Here is a 15,795-nt window from a genome sequence, read left to right as displayed (position 1 = left end):
TTTTAAATTTAATGTGAAGGTTAATGCTATGAACAAAAAGTTAGCTTCGTAATTATCTGTTTGTAGTTCAGGGTTATGTGTGATGAGACCAACCATAGACTATGCCTGGTTCACATGGAAAGATTTTAAAATTCTCGCCCAATGTTCAATACCAGAGAGATTTGCTCGTACAGCGTGTGGTGTTCGGTCAAACGGCAAGCACAACACCCCACACGCAAACAGATTTCCCTCAGGAACATCGGGGTGTCAGACGGGAAATTTTGCAAAACCTCTGGAGTTCAGAGTAAATAAACATGGACGGTTCAGAAGAGCAATAGCGATAGTTTGAGGAATAATTATACCAGAGAAAAAAAAAACACTACAAAAAGAAAAAGGCCATCTCCAGTCCTTGGTTAAAGGAGTGGAGACAGCGCAAACAGGGCTTACGTTTACTGTGCTATGATATAGAGATGAGTTGTTTTTCTCTGTATTTCTCTTACCTCGCTTTCTGATTGGCTACACATCACATTCAACAGGCTGCCTGCTCGTTTGTCTTTAGGGGAAACGGACCACACACGCTAGGATATCGAGGCATGACAATCCAACATGTTGAATATTCCCTATTTGACGTCAGGGTGGTCCCAATGTCCTTCTGGGTAGACTAGATCACTCTTAACACACCAAACATGGCAGGAATAAATCTTAAGATTATGTTGAGAGCCATCCTATAACCGGGGCATGTCAGAAGGGGAAGATTGGGGCAAAATCGGGCAAATTATCCTGAACCCAGCATTATCTGATGATCAAATAGTGAAGGCTGCACTGGTAACTATGTTAAATCATACTGTATGTTCTTCAATGATGGTATGAAGGTGTTGGTTGTTTGTACCTGTAATACTTTATCGTCTGGTTTTGCTGTTCTTTTTATATCTCTCTTTGCAGGTGTAGAAGCAGACTCATAGGACGTTACATTGCTCGCTCTTTCTCTTTCCTCTTCTCTTTCACATTTTCTCTCTTTTAGCATTTTGTCTCTTATCATTTTGTCTCCTTTTTTCCTCTTTTACCTTCCCATTTCAGTGTCCATTCAACATGAAATAGTCCCAGTATAAAATTTAATAAAGCTTCTTGCATATATAAATCAAGCAGAGCACTATGGCGAAAGCAGTAAGGCTCCACTTGTGAAAATAAAATCTGTTGGGCTCTTTTTGGCACTAAGACAACAATTCTGATTGCCACATTGCCAGACAAGACACAAAAAAATAAAAATAAAATAAATGGCAATGTGGGTGCATTGATTTCCAAGGGGATTGTGACTTCCAATGCCATTGAAATAAAAAGAATCACCAACGAGGATCACATGTATGTTTCACAGAACCCAGCTGAAAGTCTACACAGCTACAACACTAGGACTGGACTTAAATATGAGTCACTGAAAATTACTGAATGTGAACTCATTGAATGACTTCTTCATTAAAACATGCCGCTGTCAAAATCCAAGCAGTTGTTTGATGCTTAATTCATGTGAAACGCAATGCTTTATAACCGTGTTAACACTGCAGCAACAGAAATTAACCTCAACAGAGTGTTTGCAAAAACCTGTCAGCAGAATGGTTAAAGCCAAGTGATAAATCAAAGAAGCCATTTTAAATTTTAGATTTAGATTTTTATAGCACTTTATTACCATATGTTCATACTTCCTTTCCTAAATCTATGAAAAATATTAACTATAACACAGCATGACATACAAAGCACAAATAAGGTTATTCCAATGATGTAATACCTGAAAATACTGTGTACCAGAGTATGTCAAGAAAAGGAGAAGTGATGTCTCAGGTCCTGTCAGGCTTTCCCAGGATTTCTATTTCCTAGTCCTTAAAGAAATAAGTGTCAGATATATTTCATCTACTTTAGACAGTTAGATTTTTTTGTAAACCCCTCACGTCTGGCCATACTCCTCATTTTGTAAGAAACTACTGGCTCCAGCCACGGCCATGTAGAGACACAGAAGAGAACATCACTGAGACCTTCAGAGAGAATTATTGATCGAAATTACTTTAAAAGAGCGATGGAAAGTCTGGCCTATTTGGAAGCAAAATATAAAGACATGGGGTTTAGTTTAAAATGGTTGTACAATATGTGAAAAGTCTGGGGGAATCAAAAGTTTTCACGTTTATTGCTGATGTAGTCTAGTCCTCTTAATGAATACTGATATCCCTTTAACCTTTTCACATTTTCGTCACTTTACAACCACAAACTTTAATATGTTTGATCAGGAAGTAGTGGATAGTCCTTAAAGGTAAACCTTTGCCTCTGTCTTATTTCTATTTCATTGTCTAACAGGATTTCTTCCTAGACTGCTACATATTTAGCTCCAAATCAACTCTCACCAGGTTCCTTTTTCCTGCCAAAGAAAAGTATCCCCAGAGAAGGACACTGACACCATGTTCCACAGCGAGTGAGTTGGTATACAGTGTTAGTTTTGCTGTCACATGTCGCAAAAAGTTCAGTTTTGGTCTGATCTGACCAGAGACCCCTTTTTCCATGTTTGTTGTCCCTTACATGCTTGGGGCAAACCGCAAATGTTTTTCCGCTAAGGATTTCTTCCTGTCACTTTTAAATTAAAGCTAGGAATTAGAAAATTCATGACAAACATCTTAGTTTTCACAAGGTTTGCCCTTCTGAGATGTAAATCTCTTCACCGAAACGTAATGCGGCAATTCTAATTATCTTTATTTCTCATTGCCACATATACCAGTGAAATAAATATTTTCCTTTATAGTCCCACAGAGGGGAAATTTGTCCTCTGCATTTAATCCATCTCTTAGAGTGCTGCGGGCTTCGCCCAGGGAGCATTCTGGGACTAAGGGTCTTGCTCAAGGACCCAGGGTGGCAGTCTGTCGGATTCAAATCCAGAACCTTGCAGCGCCCTGCTCTCTAATCACTAGGCCATCACTCCCCTATGACATTTTTTGTGTGTGCTGAGCATCAGCAGTGTGCACGCTGGAAATAAAATGGAAATTTTGATGACAGTAATTACTAAATAGTAGTACTTCTATAATTAGTGGAAAACTCTCCTTTTGGACCTTGTTGCCTTATGGAATCAGAAGAAAACCACCCCCAGCAGATGTGGATGATATTAAGAAGTCGCTGGATTTCCTGGCCACAGAAATTACAGTAATGCAGTTCCGGTAAAGGACCCCGGAGACAAAGTAAAAATATATTGGCTTCAAAATGAAGAAAAGGATATGAGAATTATTTACCAAAAAAACTGTGACGTGATTATTGCTGAGACTGAAATGTTTTGCATGTTGTGACTCGCAAGGATGGCAGAAATGCCTAAATGGACACCAAAAAGCGGTACCTTCTTCAATACTGAAGGAATCGCACTAGAAAGTAACCAAGTAGAAGGTTGCCATCCTCTGAACAGAAACCTGAAGATAAACTGAAAATCATTCTGATGTATGTGAACCCAAACACAAAAATGAGAAATGAAATCAAACAAGGGAAAAAGCTGAAAGGCTCAAATGTTTTTCTCCTTTAGCGTTTCACCAATGACAATGCAGAATTTGCTCTAAGAGCAAAGAAATGGAGGAAACAAAAGAACATTTAGTACTTGTACTTGGAGCATAAACACAGGGACGCATGAACACGGTCACTTAAAATGATTACCGTTTGAATGCACACAATACAGTTCCATGGATAGAGGCAGTGTTATAGTTCTGGGCATTCATCTTTTTCTCCACCACGGATACCAGCTGCTGTTACTAGGCCAATTAACTATTTAATCATAGATTCACATCAAAGGACAAGTTCGCAATCATTCTCTTTCAAAAGAAGAGTCCTCAATGCTCATTTCAATCCTATTTCAGAGTATTTGCAGACATTTATAGAGGCATTCAATATAATGGCAGTATCAAAACCATGCCTGAATACTGACGAATGAATGGATATTCATCTCGATGGCTATGAACCTAGCTACATTAACAAACAAATTAGAAGTGGAGGAGGAGTAGGACTGTATGTAAAAAAATATGAATTTTTAGACCAGTGGATACGTTTTGAACAGCAGTTAATGTTTTTAAAGAGCTTAAATGTGAACAAAATATTTTTTTTATTGTAAAGTGAGTTTTCACATGGTTCTGATATTGATATTGTTAGGGAATGGATGAAAAGTGTGTTTACTGAGGTGATAAATAAGGTATTATTCACATGTGGAGACTTCATTCTAAATTTGCTTAATGTAAACAATCTTAGATCCACAGATGACTTTGTTTGACAATAACTAGATCCACCAGAATCGTACCTCAGTCACCTCATTGATATTGAAAGACATCCCAGATTCACCCAACGCTGCTTAAAAACTAGACACAGAAGCATAGATAGGAATCCTAGCTTCATGTTTCTCATTGCTGTGGCAGAAAAATAAATAAATTGATGTTGTGAATAAAAAGTAATAACAAAAGAAGTAATTAGCGCTCGTGAGCCACAGCTGAGGGACCAAAGGTGCAAATCACACACGGCAGAGAGAAGGTCAGAGAGAGACAGACACCAACCTGCACACAGCTCTGGGGATATGACAGAATCTTGACTTACTAATAAAAAAAATTAGAAAGGCATGGGATCAGGGGGGTTGTGTTATAAAGTGTGTCAAGAGCTATTATAGAGACAGAAAACAACATGAACAGTTGGGTGATACTCGCTCTAAAGCGTTTGAACGTTGCTTGCGGTGGTCCTCAAGGGTCAGTGCTGGGCCCTATATTTTTCATTATGTACATAAACAATATGTGCAGTGTTTGTTAAAATATGAAACTTATTATTTTCTGATGAAACTAATATTTTTTTTATTTGTTGGAGATAATATGGCGCAACTGCTAAACCATGTAAAAAAAAAAACATGCCGAAAACAACAAACTAAAAGTGTAGTGTTGTAGAAACAAGCTGTCCCTAAATTTGACTCAACTAATACATGGAAAATACAGGCCAAATACAGAAATGCAAATAAAGATTAAGGGACTAGACATTCCAAGGGCTTATGAAAGAAATTCCTGGTTGTTTTCATTGATGATAGAGTAAGCTGGAAATCACATATGAGATATAAACAGAAAAAAAAAACTTTTAAAAGGCATTTTTGTATAAATGAAACCAATTAATTACTTGAACAAAAAGCACTGCACGTTTGTTACTGTTCCCTACTTTTACCTCAGTTATTGTGCAGTTAAATGCGACAATAATTATACAACTACATTACAGCCATGAATTAACCTAGAAAAGAGAGCAACAATAACTACCAGCAAGTTTAGCTACCTGGAGCACTCAAAACCCACTATTGATAAATTCTAAATAAATATTCTTTATTGACTTAGTGAAAGCACTGTTGTCCTGCAGCGAGAAGGTCCAGCGTTCAACCCCTGAGTTCGACTATTTCTGCATGGAGTTTGCATGTTCTCCCTGTGCATGTTTGGCATGTTTGGGTTCTCCACCTTCCTTCAACAATCCAGAAAAAACATGACTGTTAGGTTAACTGGTTACTCTAAATTCCTCTTACGTGCGTGTGTGTGCGTGAATGGTTGTTTGTCCTGTTTGTCTCTGTGTTGCCTTTTGATAAACTGGCGACTTGTGCAGGGCGTACCCCGCCTCTCGCCCATTGACCGCTGCAGATAGGCACCAGCTCCCCTGCGAACCTGCATGGAAATCCTGGTATAGAAGATGTATGGTTGGGTGACATAGTAGCTTTACAGTTAGTATCTTATGTTTGAAGCAAAAAAAAAAGACTTATGATGTCCTAAATGGATGAGTAGAAATTTGACTTCAGTTTGATGTTTTCTCATGTTTGAAATAATAAAAACAAACTCAGAGACAAACAGAAACAAGAATTTTCCTTATTCTTTATATTCTTTATATTCCCATTGAGACGCCTAATTCTACAGCTATCTCTGGTTGAAGGTTTTACTGAAGGTTCTTAAGACATGAAACATATATTAACAATACGGCACTACTCAGAAATATTATAGGAGCACTTTGAAAACACGTCAGTTGTTAATTTCATTAAGACGAGAGCAGCTGACACTGACTAACACCCCCCTCTACTGCTGACCTCACCAATAATCCACAAGTTTACTGACTTAATATTACACTCTGATTAAAAGGTGCACCTTTAATTCTTTGAGTACTATATTAAAAACCCTATAAACTAAATTTGAGAAACATGAACAATTAGTTTAATTGAAAACACCAGCTCCCCTGCGAACCTGCATGGAAATCCTGGCATAGAAGATGGATGGTTGGATGGTTTACAGTTAGTATATTGTCTTTAAAGCAAAAAAAACAACAAAAATCTTTTTTTAATAGAAGGATCTTATTATCTAAGGGGTACATGTAGAAGTAAAACTTGCAAGATTTGTACCACTAGAAAGAGTTTTTGTATTTCAGTCTGTGGTGGTAAACTGTGGAGCAGTCTGGATGTGGAATTAAAACAACGGCCAAACATTAAACTACTACACAGTAAATGGCTTATACTTTTTGACCCCGAAGCGCTTTACACTACTTTCACCCATTCGTGCACACATTCACCTGACGGTGGCCGGCTATGTTTGTTGCCACAGCTGCCCTGGGACACACCGACAGAAGCAAGGCTGCCAAAGGTCGGTGCCAATGGACCCTCTGACCAACAGCAGCAGGTGGTGCTCAAGGACACAACGACTACGACAGTCAGAGCGGGGGATTGAACCAGGAACCCGCCGGTTACAGGACGACCTCCCTAACTCTTGCACCAACATCCCTACAATAAAATGGTTGTTACTGGATATTAAAAATAATTAGCTTGCTATGTTAGCAAAAAATATTCTTATTATCAAAGTGCTACTATTAGTAAATGCAATCCCAAGCCAGGCTTTTGAGATTTTAGTCAGTAAAACTTGTAAACCGTATCTCCTTGTGATTTTGCTTCTCAGTCATCTACTGCTGGTCTGAGCCAAAATGTCACCAAACAAAACCAATGCAAAGAAAACGGTATGGAGTGAAAGCATGGCACTCTGGATGCAGGTGTGATGAGAGGAATTTCATTGAGCCCTGACAGTAAAACAGGAAACAAGACTAACTGAGGTTTCCCAGAACCTTTTGTTCATACATAGACAAAGGGTTTCTAGAGAGTCTTATGTTTATCTTTACTGCTTTATAATGGTTTGCCTTTGATGTCTGAAATAAACATAAATCTGTGACTGGAAGGCTTTTCTCAAGCCTCTGACTAAATGACCTTTTCAATCAGCTTTCACTCTGGCTGTGTTTTTGCAGCGATATGTGTGGTGAAGGACTTAGAGGTGTTTCACACACCGGTGTTACAAGTCCTAATGAAATATGAAAGCAACAGAAACAGCTGGTGGCAACTTTTCAGATATATCAGCACCGCTTCAGCGGCTCTGGTTGAGAGGTCGAAATCACGTACAGTTGTTCTGCAGCAATCTCAGACTGGATTTCATTATTGGCCCTTTGTTAACAGGTAACAGTCTATTGTTGTTGATACAAGCCCCTAAATCATCCATATAGCTTGGATGAAAGGAAGATGGAGATTTCTTCTGTAGAACTCGTAAGAAAGACTTTTACTTCAGAGATGATTTCCATCTGCTTTATCCCGACTGGTTTGTAACTTTATCTTTGCCACTGATCAATTAGACCTTCTCTTCTTTGGCTTTTTTCTCTTCTTTAGCATGCACCAATTATACAAACCAAAATACACTCAAACACAGAACCTTTGATGAGAAGAAAATTAAAAGTATTTCAGAGATTTCTTTTCCCCTTCAGGTTTTGACAGAATCAACAGTTTGCAAAACAAAAACAAAAAATTACGCCTTATATTACATAATAGCCAAAAATTTAAGTTTGCCAGTGAGTCTCAGGCCCCTTAAGATAAAAGAAAAACATGACAGCAATCTGTAATTTGAATAAGCACTGGGAACAGTAATGGAAGCAGTCCATGGATTATTTGACACGTTGTTCACAAAGCCTCCTAATTAGCCATTTTACTTTCCATTTAGTGTATTTGTATAAACATAAGAGAGCCAGGCAAATGAATGTAACTCAGTGTAATCCGGCAGGGATTGATTTTAATCAAGGTAATGTTCCTGCTTGCCTCATACAGTGTGGCAGTAAATGGGCAAAGAGCAATAACTAAATGTGCGAGACGCAAACCGTGATAAATAATCACGCTCACTTAAAGTTGTTATACTTTTGCTTTTGACAACTGATTTATTTGCAAATTCCAAATAATAAACAAAACCCCTGACATTTAACAGCACACTCTCCACCATGAAAAAAGTAGTTTCTGTACTGTTGTTATTTACATGTCAGTAGAATAGAAAGAATATCTCTTATTTTCCCTCAGTGGGGAAATTTAAGCGTTCCAGCAGCAAAGTGAAAGGGAAATGAAAATGTGTAGATAGACATAAAGGTGAAATATATAAAAAGAGACTATTTATAAGAAAGAAAAAAGTAGTTGTAGTGGTTTTGTTTTAATGAGTACGGTTCTAAATACATATGTCCTTTGGTATTTTTTTTAAGGTTGTACTTGTACAAAGCCAAATTTCTTGTAAACCTTTACAGCAATCTATATCAATAGGCGTAACCTGCTTTTTCACAAATTTTACACTCCGGGATTTACCCACTTCACTGTATATTCTTTCCATTTACAATATTTTAAGATACCTAATTTTGAACTATGACACTTTGAACCATTAAAAGGCTTTTAAACCCATTTCAACATTCCAGCAGGCGACAAACCCAACAAAGCTTTTGTAAGTCTAGTAGTTAGGGGTAAGCTCTTCCTGAGGTTCCTTGTTCATCAATGAACTCTAACAAGCCATTGAGGCCAGAAAATATGGATTTATACTGAGATTAAATGGTACAGTTGGACTTCAATTAGTTGACTTGTGAAGGCAAAACGTAGCACTGGATTTTTATCAGTGGGCTAAATAAATAAGTGCATGCCAGACTTTCAGCTATTATAAAGTATTTTTTAAAACCACATACCTTCCACTTCATAATTACTGTAGAATACACCAACATATATGTGTTCTACTTTGATTTGGTCTACCTTATGAAATTCCAATTAAACCGACTAAATGTGAAAAGGCTTACAGGCTCTGGATAATTTTGCAAGGCGTTGTACATGCTAGTAGTAACATTTCTTGTTAATGACCCGTGATATCAGATATCTGACATAAAGCCAAAGCAAATCAAGAATACAGACAGAAGTGTGGAGGCTGGCGGGCATTAAGTGCTACACCACAACGGTCCGCCTTTGATGTCTGAAATAAATGCATCTCAGTGTCTGGAGGGCTTTCTTCGAGCTTATGACTGAATGACCTTTTCAGTCAGTTTTCACACTGGCTGTGTGTTTGCGCTGATAAGTATAATCCACTGGTGCATTACGAAGAGGCGTCTACACCGAAGTTGTTACAAGTCCTCATAAAATATGAAAGATTTTTATTTGTCAAAGATTTATAAAACTTTATTACTTTTCTCCCACCTTCCAACTAAGCACTACTGTGAAATGCATTACAGTTTATGGCTCCAGTAATACAAAATATAAAAATGGTTGAGACGTATAAATACCTTTGCATGGAAAAAAAAAATTCTTCTTTGTAACGTGTTTATACTCTGTAGTTGAGCAGAAGCAAGAAAGCCTTTTTTTCACACCGCTGTTTGAATTGTTATTTGTTTTTTAAGTGCTTGGAGATGGGTGCTGTTTTTCTGTTGCCATGCTAACAATGGATGCTGCTTCTCATAGCAAAATAAAAACGTCTTTGCATTCTTGACAGGTGGTTGTTAACCCAGCAGACATACCATTCGCTTTCTGTCAAGTACAAAAAAAAAATGCACAATTCATCTGCATGAACAAACAAGGCCTACAATACTTACAGTTTAAATATTTAATAATCAGGTATTTTTGTCTGAAATGAAAGCCTTGGCTATAATTGTATTTCACTGTTTCATTCTAGAAGGTGTATGTGGCGATTTGAAGGTGGGATTTTTTTATTCTCATTCTGATGGACAGGTGCACTTTGTTAGGCAAACTGGAGAGATTTTGTGTTCTGACAAGATGCATATTTTTCAGCATAAGGTAAAAACTGCAGCAAAAATAAAAAATAAATAAATAAAAAAGCACAGTCAATGCTTTATGCAACTTGTCAACCATGAGTGACAGTTCCACCATCTGGTCACTTTTCTCCTCCTTTTCTGTCTGTGCTGTACAGTTCATGTCATGTTTTTTTTTTTTTTTTTTTTTTTTTTTTTTACAGAAAGCTCAGAAAAACAGCTAGAACTGTAATTTTGTTTTGGTTCTGACATGGGAATGGATTAACTCTAAACACACCCTTACATTGCCTGGCGAAACATATTTGTTGCAGCTTTATTACACACACACAATGTTTGCTGTGTTTGAATTGTGAGGCTTTTTGCTTTCAGCTGATGAAAGCAAAGGCTGCGGAACTATATTGCAGGAAATGTCTTTCATTTTCAAATGAGCCTTACTGCCCATATGGAAAAGAAATAAAAAAGAAATTAAGCATTCAATCATCTTCCGTTTATGTTTCTTATGTTTCGTTTATAGGTGCTGGTCATATAATTATATGACCTGGATGCTTTGGATACAGAGCAGAATATCATATCAAGTTGTAAAAAAAAAAAAAAAAAAATCCTTTCAAAAAGTGAAACTTGTATATTATATTCATCCATTACAAACAGAAGGTTATATTTTATTTCTTTTGACTTTGATGATTAGAACTGACAACTAATAAAAAACCCAAATTCAGTATCTCAGAAAATTAGAATATTACTGAAGACCGATACAAAACAAAGATTTCCAGAAATGTTGGACAACTGGAAATCTAAGTACAATAAAACCAACGTAAGTAGTGTTCCTCTGTTTGTATTTGTCTTTATCATAATTCTAGAAGTAGAAATAGTCAAATAAATAGCACTATTATTTTGTGGAACCCTAATTATGCTATTATAAATAAGCAAAAGTCTAAACAAAAAAATAGCAGTTGTTTAGGTGGCATCTAGGGCATCTAATGTATATAATGTAAAATAAATATCACCTGTTATTTATACCTGAACTGCCTCAAAGGGTCGAGAAAAAATTAAAGCAATAATAGTAACGAAATATTGGTAAAAGGGACACCATCACCTTTTCATTTTTAGACGGCTGTGGCTAAGAATCTGAATTTTTAACAGCCTACAGTCTTTGCTTTTCCATCTTTAAAGCGGCCTTCAGAACTCCTGCCTCACACAGATTGAGATTTAAAAGGAGATTAGGTTTTTGTTGATAAATGTATTATACTTCAGAATTAAATGCTATTTTGAGATGCTAACGTTGGTTACTTACATTTATCAAGTTCCACAAATCAAAACTCTCTCCTGCTTCTGTTCAGAACTGCACTCAGTAGCTCTCACCTATTTTAGTGCAGATAATATTTGGCTTTTTAATGTAGCAAATTAAATTACACATCAGTGAAGAAATGTTTTAATTTATTGTTATGCGTAGTGTTTTTCCAATGCCTGTTATTGTTTGCTATTGCTTCTGTCAGTCTGCCCCAGGGCAGCTGTCGCTACAATTGTAGCTAACCACCATCAGGGTGTGAAAGTGTGTGTGAATAAATGACTGAATGTAGTGTAAAGCACTTTGGGGTCCTCTGGACTTGATGAAGCACTATAAACATACAGGCCATTTACCATTTATCCACTTTTATATATTTTGGTGAAAATTACAAAACACCAGTTGTTTAGTGGTACAAGCATCACCGTTATGAACTTGGGTCAAGTGAAAAGACAACCGAGTATTTTCTATGCTTCTTGCAGTGCTTTAGTTTTACTGATAATCGGACAGTCATATAGATTTGATATTAAATTTTTCTACTAGGGATATTGTGTGTGAAACTACTGTCATATATTGTTATCACAGGTACACAAATCATATACGTTTTATTTTGTACCAATTTACTAAGATTCTTGTATCTGGTTTCACTGTCTGATGCATTACACACACACACATATACATATTATATATATATATATATATATATATATATATATATATATATATATATATATATATATATATATATATATATATATATATGGCGTTTTCTGGGCTCATTTTGATAAAAGCAAGTATTACACACAGAATTAAACATGGCAGCCAGCATGGTCTGTGCCAGTTTTTGTTTACATTGCTTATTTCTGCAGTCCCTGGCACTTTCTGTACAATGACATCATGCACAAGCTATGATCTGTCAGTGCCAGGTCTCATACTGTTATCTAATATGACACGTTGGCCATAATTTCAAACACAAATACCCTGTTAGCTGGCACAATGCAAGTAGACTATTGTTTGAAGATGCTCTGTGGACTTCTGATTTCTTTTTGGTCCCAATGCCTGCACAGGCGAGATAAAAATGAGAGAACTCTGTTAACTCCTAATCTAGTATTCCACAAACAGTTTGCACCAGAATCTTAAGGTCTTGCATGTTTACTTTTGTGTTATAACCTTTGAGTTTAAATGTCCATCATTCGTCTTGTTTGTAGGCACAAACTGAAATCACCTTAAATGAGATTACCGTGTGTATAGAGGAAATAAATACGGTAGAAATGGGAACCCTTAGAAAACAGACTTGTTGTACACATTTCAGACTTTGACCAAGACCTTTGCACAAAGTAAGCTAATTCACTAGCTGTTACTAATTTCTAATGGGGACTATTATACACGTTGAATGCATTCTTGTTTTTTTTTTTCCATTAAAATATTCCATTTTATTAACTTTGAGTAAGCAGCTGCAGCCAGAAAGACTTTATTATTGACTAGTTTTGAAAAGTTTTTTCCCCTGAAGACTTATTCAGTAGGCTTTGAAAAATAAAACACCAAACTCTGTTTTGGCCTTGACTGTGTCACAAACACCAGTTGTCTAAACTCTCGCTGGTGGGGTAATTAGTGCCTGATGACATCAAATGGGGCAATGCGTGTGAGCTCACACAGAACCAGCGTGAAGGAGCTTCAGCCCAATCAGGAATCAAAAGGGATCATAAAATTTATTTGTGTAATTTTTTTGTTTGAAAAATAATCTGAAGTACAGTTTTTTCAGTCAGATTTGTAAGGTTGACAATTTGACTCCAATTTCCACATAAAGGAACGAAGGAGAGGAACTGGTGGTCCGTCTGAGAGTGAGACTGCGGTCCAAACCAGAGCTTTGTGTCAGAATATTTCCTGTCGGCAACATCTGCGGTCTGATGAGGGAACTGCTGAGTAAATTTAATTTTACAGAACTTAAGCAGGGTTTTTGAATTACACTGCTGAAGAACGTAATCCACTTAAAAATAAGAAGCAAAGCTGAAACAAACTGAGTCCCATTATTCAGAAATAACATTCAAAAGGAGTACAGAGAAAGATGAATGAAGAAGACTGGTTTGCGTAAACTGCCTGCAAGCACAGCAAGGAGAGAAAGAAAAGTAACATCTAACATGCAGCACCTCTTTTTCAAAGACAATAAATCTTGCTTTGTTTGAGAATATATCACCACAAATAAACAAGGCTGCAGACTGTGAAATAGGCAGCACTCCTCTTGGGGAAAAAGCACCTGTGTGTCATTTATTTGAAACATTGCATGCTGGTATTTCAGTGACTACTGGAAAGGGGTTTTAAGGACTCTAAACACCATATATTGCTTGTTTTAAATGATTGGTCTACTTATGTATTGTTAAGCTGTAGTAGCAGGCAAAACAAAACAGATATTCATTGGTACTATTTTGTAGTGAGTGAAGTTAGTACTTTACCATTAACCACTGCCAGGTTGGAGGAAATCATCATCTCATTGGTTGCTTTGAAAAGCCACTAGAGTGGGGTTGTGTGTGGAACCCCTGAATTACTAGATGCCGTGTGGCCTACATAGCTGCTGATGGCACATGAGGGTTGTGATCTTTGTGTAGGATCGTGCATCTTGGCTCTCGGTGGATTTCAGGGTGACAGTCGGCCACATACAGACATATGCTCACCGGCCAGGATCGCCTTGAAAGTACGGGTTTGGACACCCCTTTGCCTTTAGAACTGTCTTACTTGTTTGTGGCATAGATTCAATAAGATATTGGAAATATTCCTTAGAAGCTTTGGTCTATAAAAAATGATTGCATCATGCAGTTGCTGCACATTTACTGGCTGATCATCCATGATGGGAATCTATCATTCCACCACTTGTTAAAGATGATCAATTGGTTTGGAGGTTTTACAAACAGTGTATTTACTGTACCTTTAAAAAAATTGAGAAAGCCCAGATATATACATATTATATATATATATATATATATATATATATATATATATATATATATATATATATATATATATATATATATATATATATATATATATATATATATATATATATATATATATATATATATATATGAACTAGAGTTATGTTCAACTCTAGTTCATCCTTGGGGAGATTTTCTAGATGCCTGAAGCTGCCATGTTTACATGTCTAGCCATCATTTCTAGTTGTGGAGTTCTGTGTCCCAGAGTTTGTGTTTCAGTGTGAAATTAAAATATCAACCGGAGACAAAAAGCATAAGGATTGAAATGCCAGTCAGTCAGGAAGAAGCTTTGGACCCTAAAAGCAAAATAGCAAGCCAATTTGCATTTTGCAAATTCACTCAGAGACAAAGATCTTAATTTTCACATGCCAAGCAACCTCCAGCTGAACCAGGCTCTTTGTAAATGGCCATCTCCCACAACCACCTGGGGGATGGAAAAGACACACAAAATGAACCCAGAAGTGCTAATCCAGGAGTAATTTTCATGCTTCCAGCAATTTTCACCAATTTGGTTTTGTCATGATGCAGCCTGAAGGCTGCATTCTGAACATTTCTGACTCTGTCTTGAGTGCAGCCCTGATTGGGAACACCTAACAAGCTGCAATCAACCACGGACTCGCTGCACCTGCTCACCCTGCTATAACAGCCTACCTTAGTTTGTTCTTTCTCACCGGTTCGTCTCCAGTCCTCTGAACATCATGCCTGTCCTGTTCCTGTTCGTGTCCTGTTTCTGTTTCTGTTCCTGTCTGTTCCCGTCTGCCAGTTCCTGTACCCCTGCAACCTCTGTCTGGTAAATGACTCTGGCTTTCATCATCCACTTCTTGCTGCTTCAAAAAACTCTGGAAAGCAGCTCTGTGTGTGTGTGCTGTGTTCTGGGTGCATCCAAGACAAATCATGACAGGTTTCATCTAGGAGAGAAACACAGCAAAGCAAATAACCTCAGAGCCTGTTTTCAAGTCTAGGGGATGAAAGAGAGCATATACAGTTAGTTGCAGTAAAAGCTCAACTACTAGCAATGTCTACGGGAGAGACAGGGTTAACCATTGAAAGACAGGGTTAAGTCTATCAACGATAGAAGAAGAACATGAGGTTGTTGGCAGCAGTAGCTCAGCCGATGCCTCCCTCCAGGACAGTTTCATAGCAAAGCAGAATCCCAGGCCAGCTATAGATACTAAGAGAAAACACGAGAACATAAAGTTAAAAGTCAAAATAACAGCAAATAGAGCACATCAAAAGAGTAAATGGCTTGTACTTGTATAGCGCTTTTAACTAGTCTTGACGACCTCTAAAGCGCTTCACACTACAGTTCAGTCATTCACCCATTCACACCCTGACGGTGGTGAGCTATGTTAGTAGCTACTAACAAGACGAACTCCCTAACCTCTGTGCCACGTCGTAGTAAGAGAAAGTAGCAAAGTGAGGGAGAGTGGTTGTTCTGTCCTCCAGCAGCCTAAGCCT

The sequence above is a fragment of the Fundulus heteroclitus genome, chromosome 22 (assembly GCF_011125445.2).
Source record: "Fundulus heteroclitus isolate FHET01 chromosome 22, MU-UCD_Fhet_4.1, whole genome shotgun sequence".
NCBI classification, from domain to species: domain Eukaryota; kingdom Metazoa; phylum Chordata; class Actinopteri; order Cyprinodontiformes; family Fundulidae; genus Fundulus; species Fundulus heteroclitus.
Note: the sequence above shows the minus strand (reverse complement) of the source record.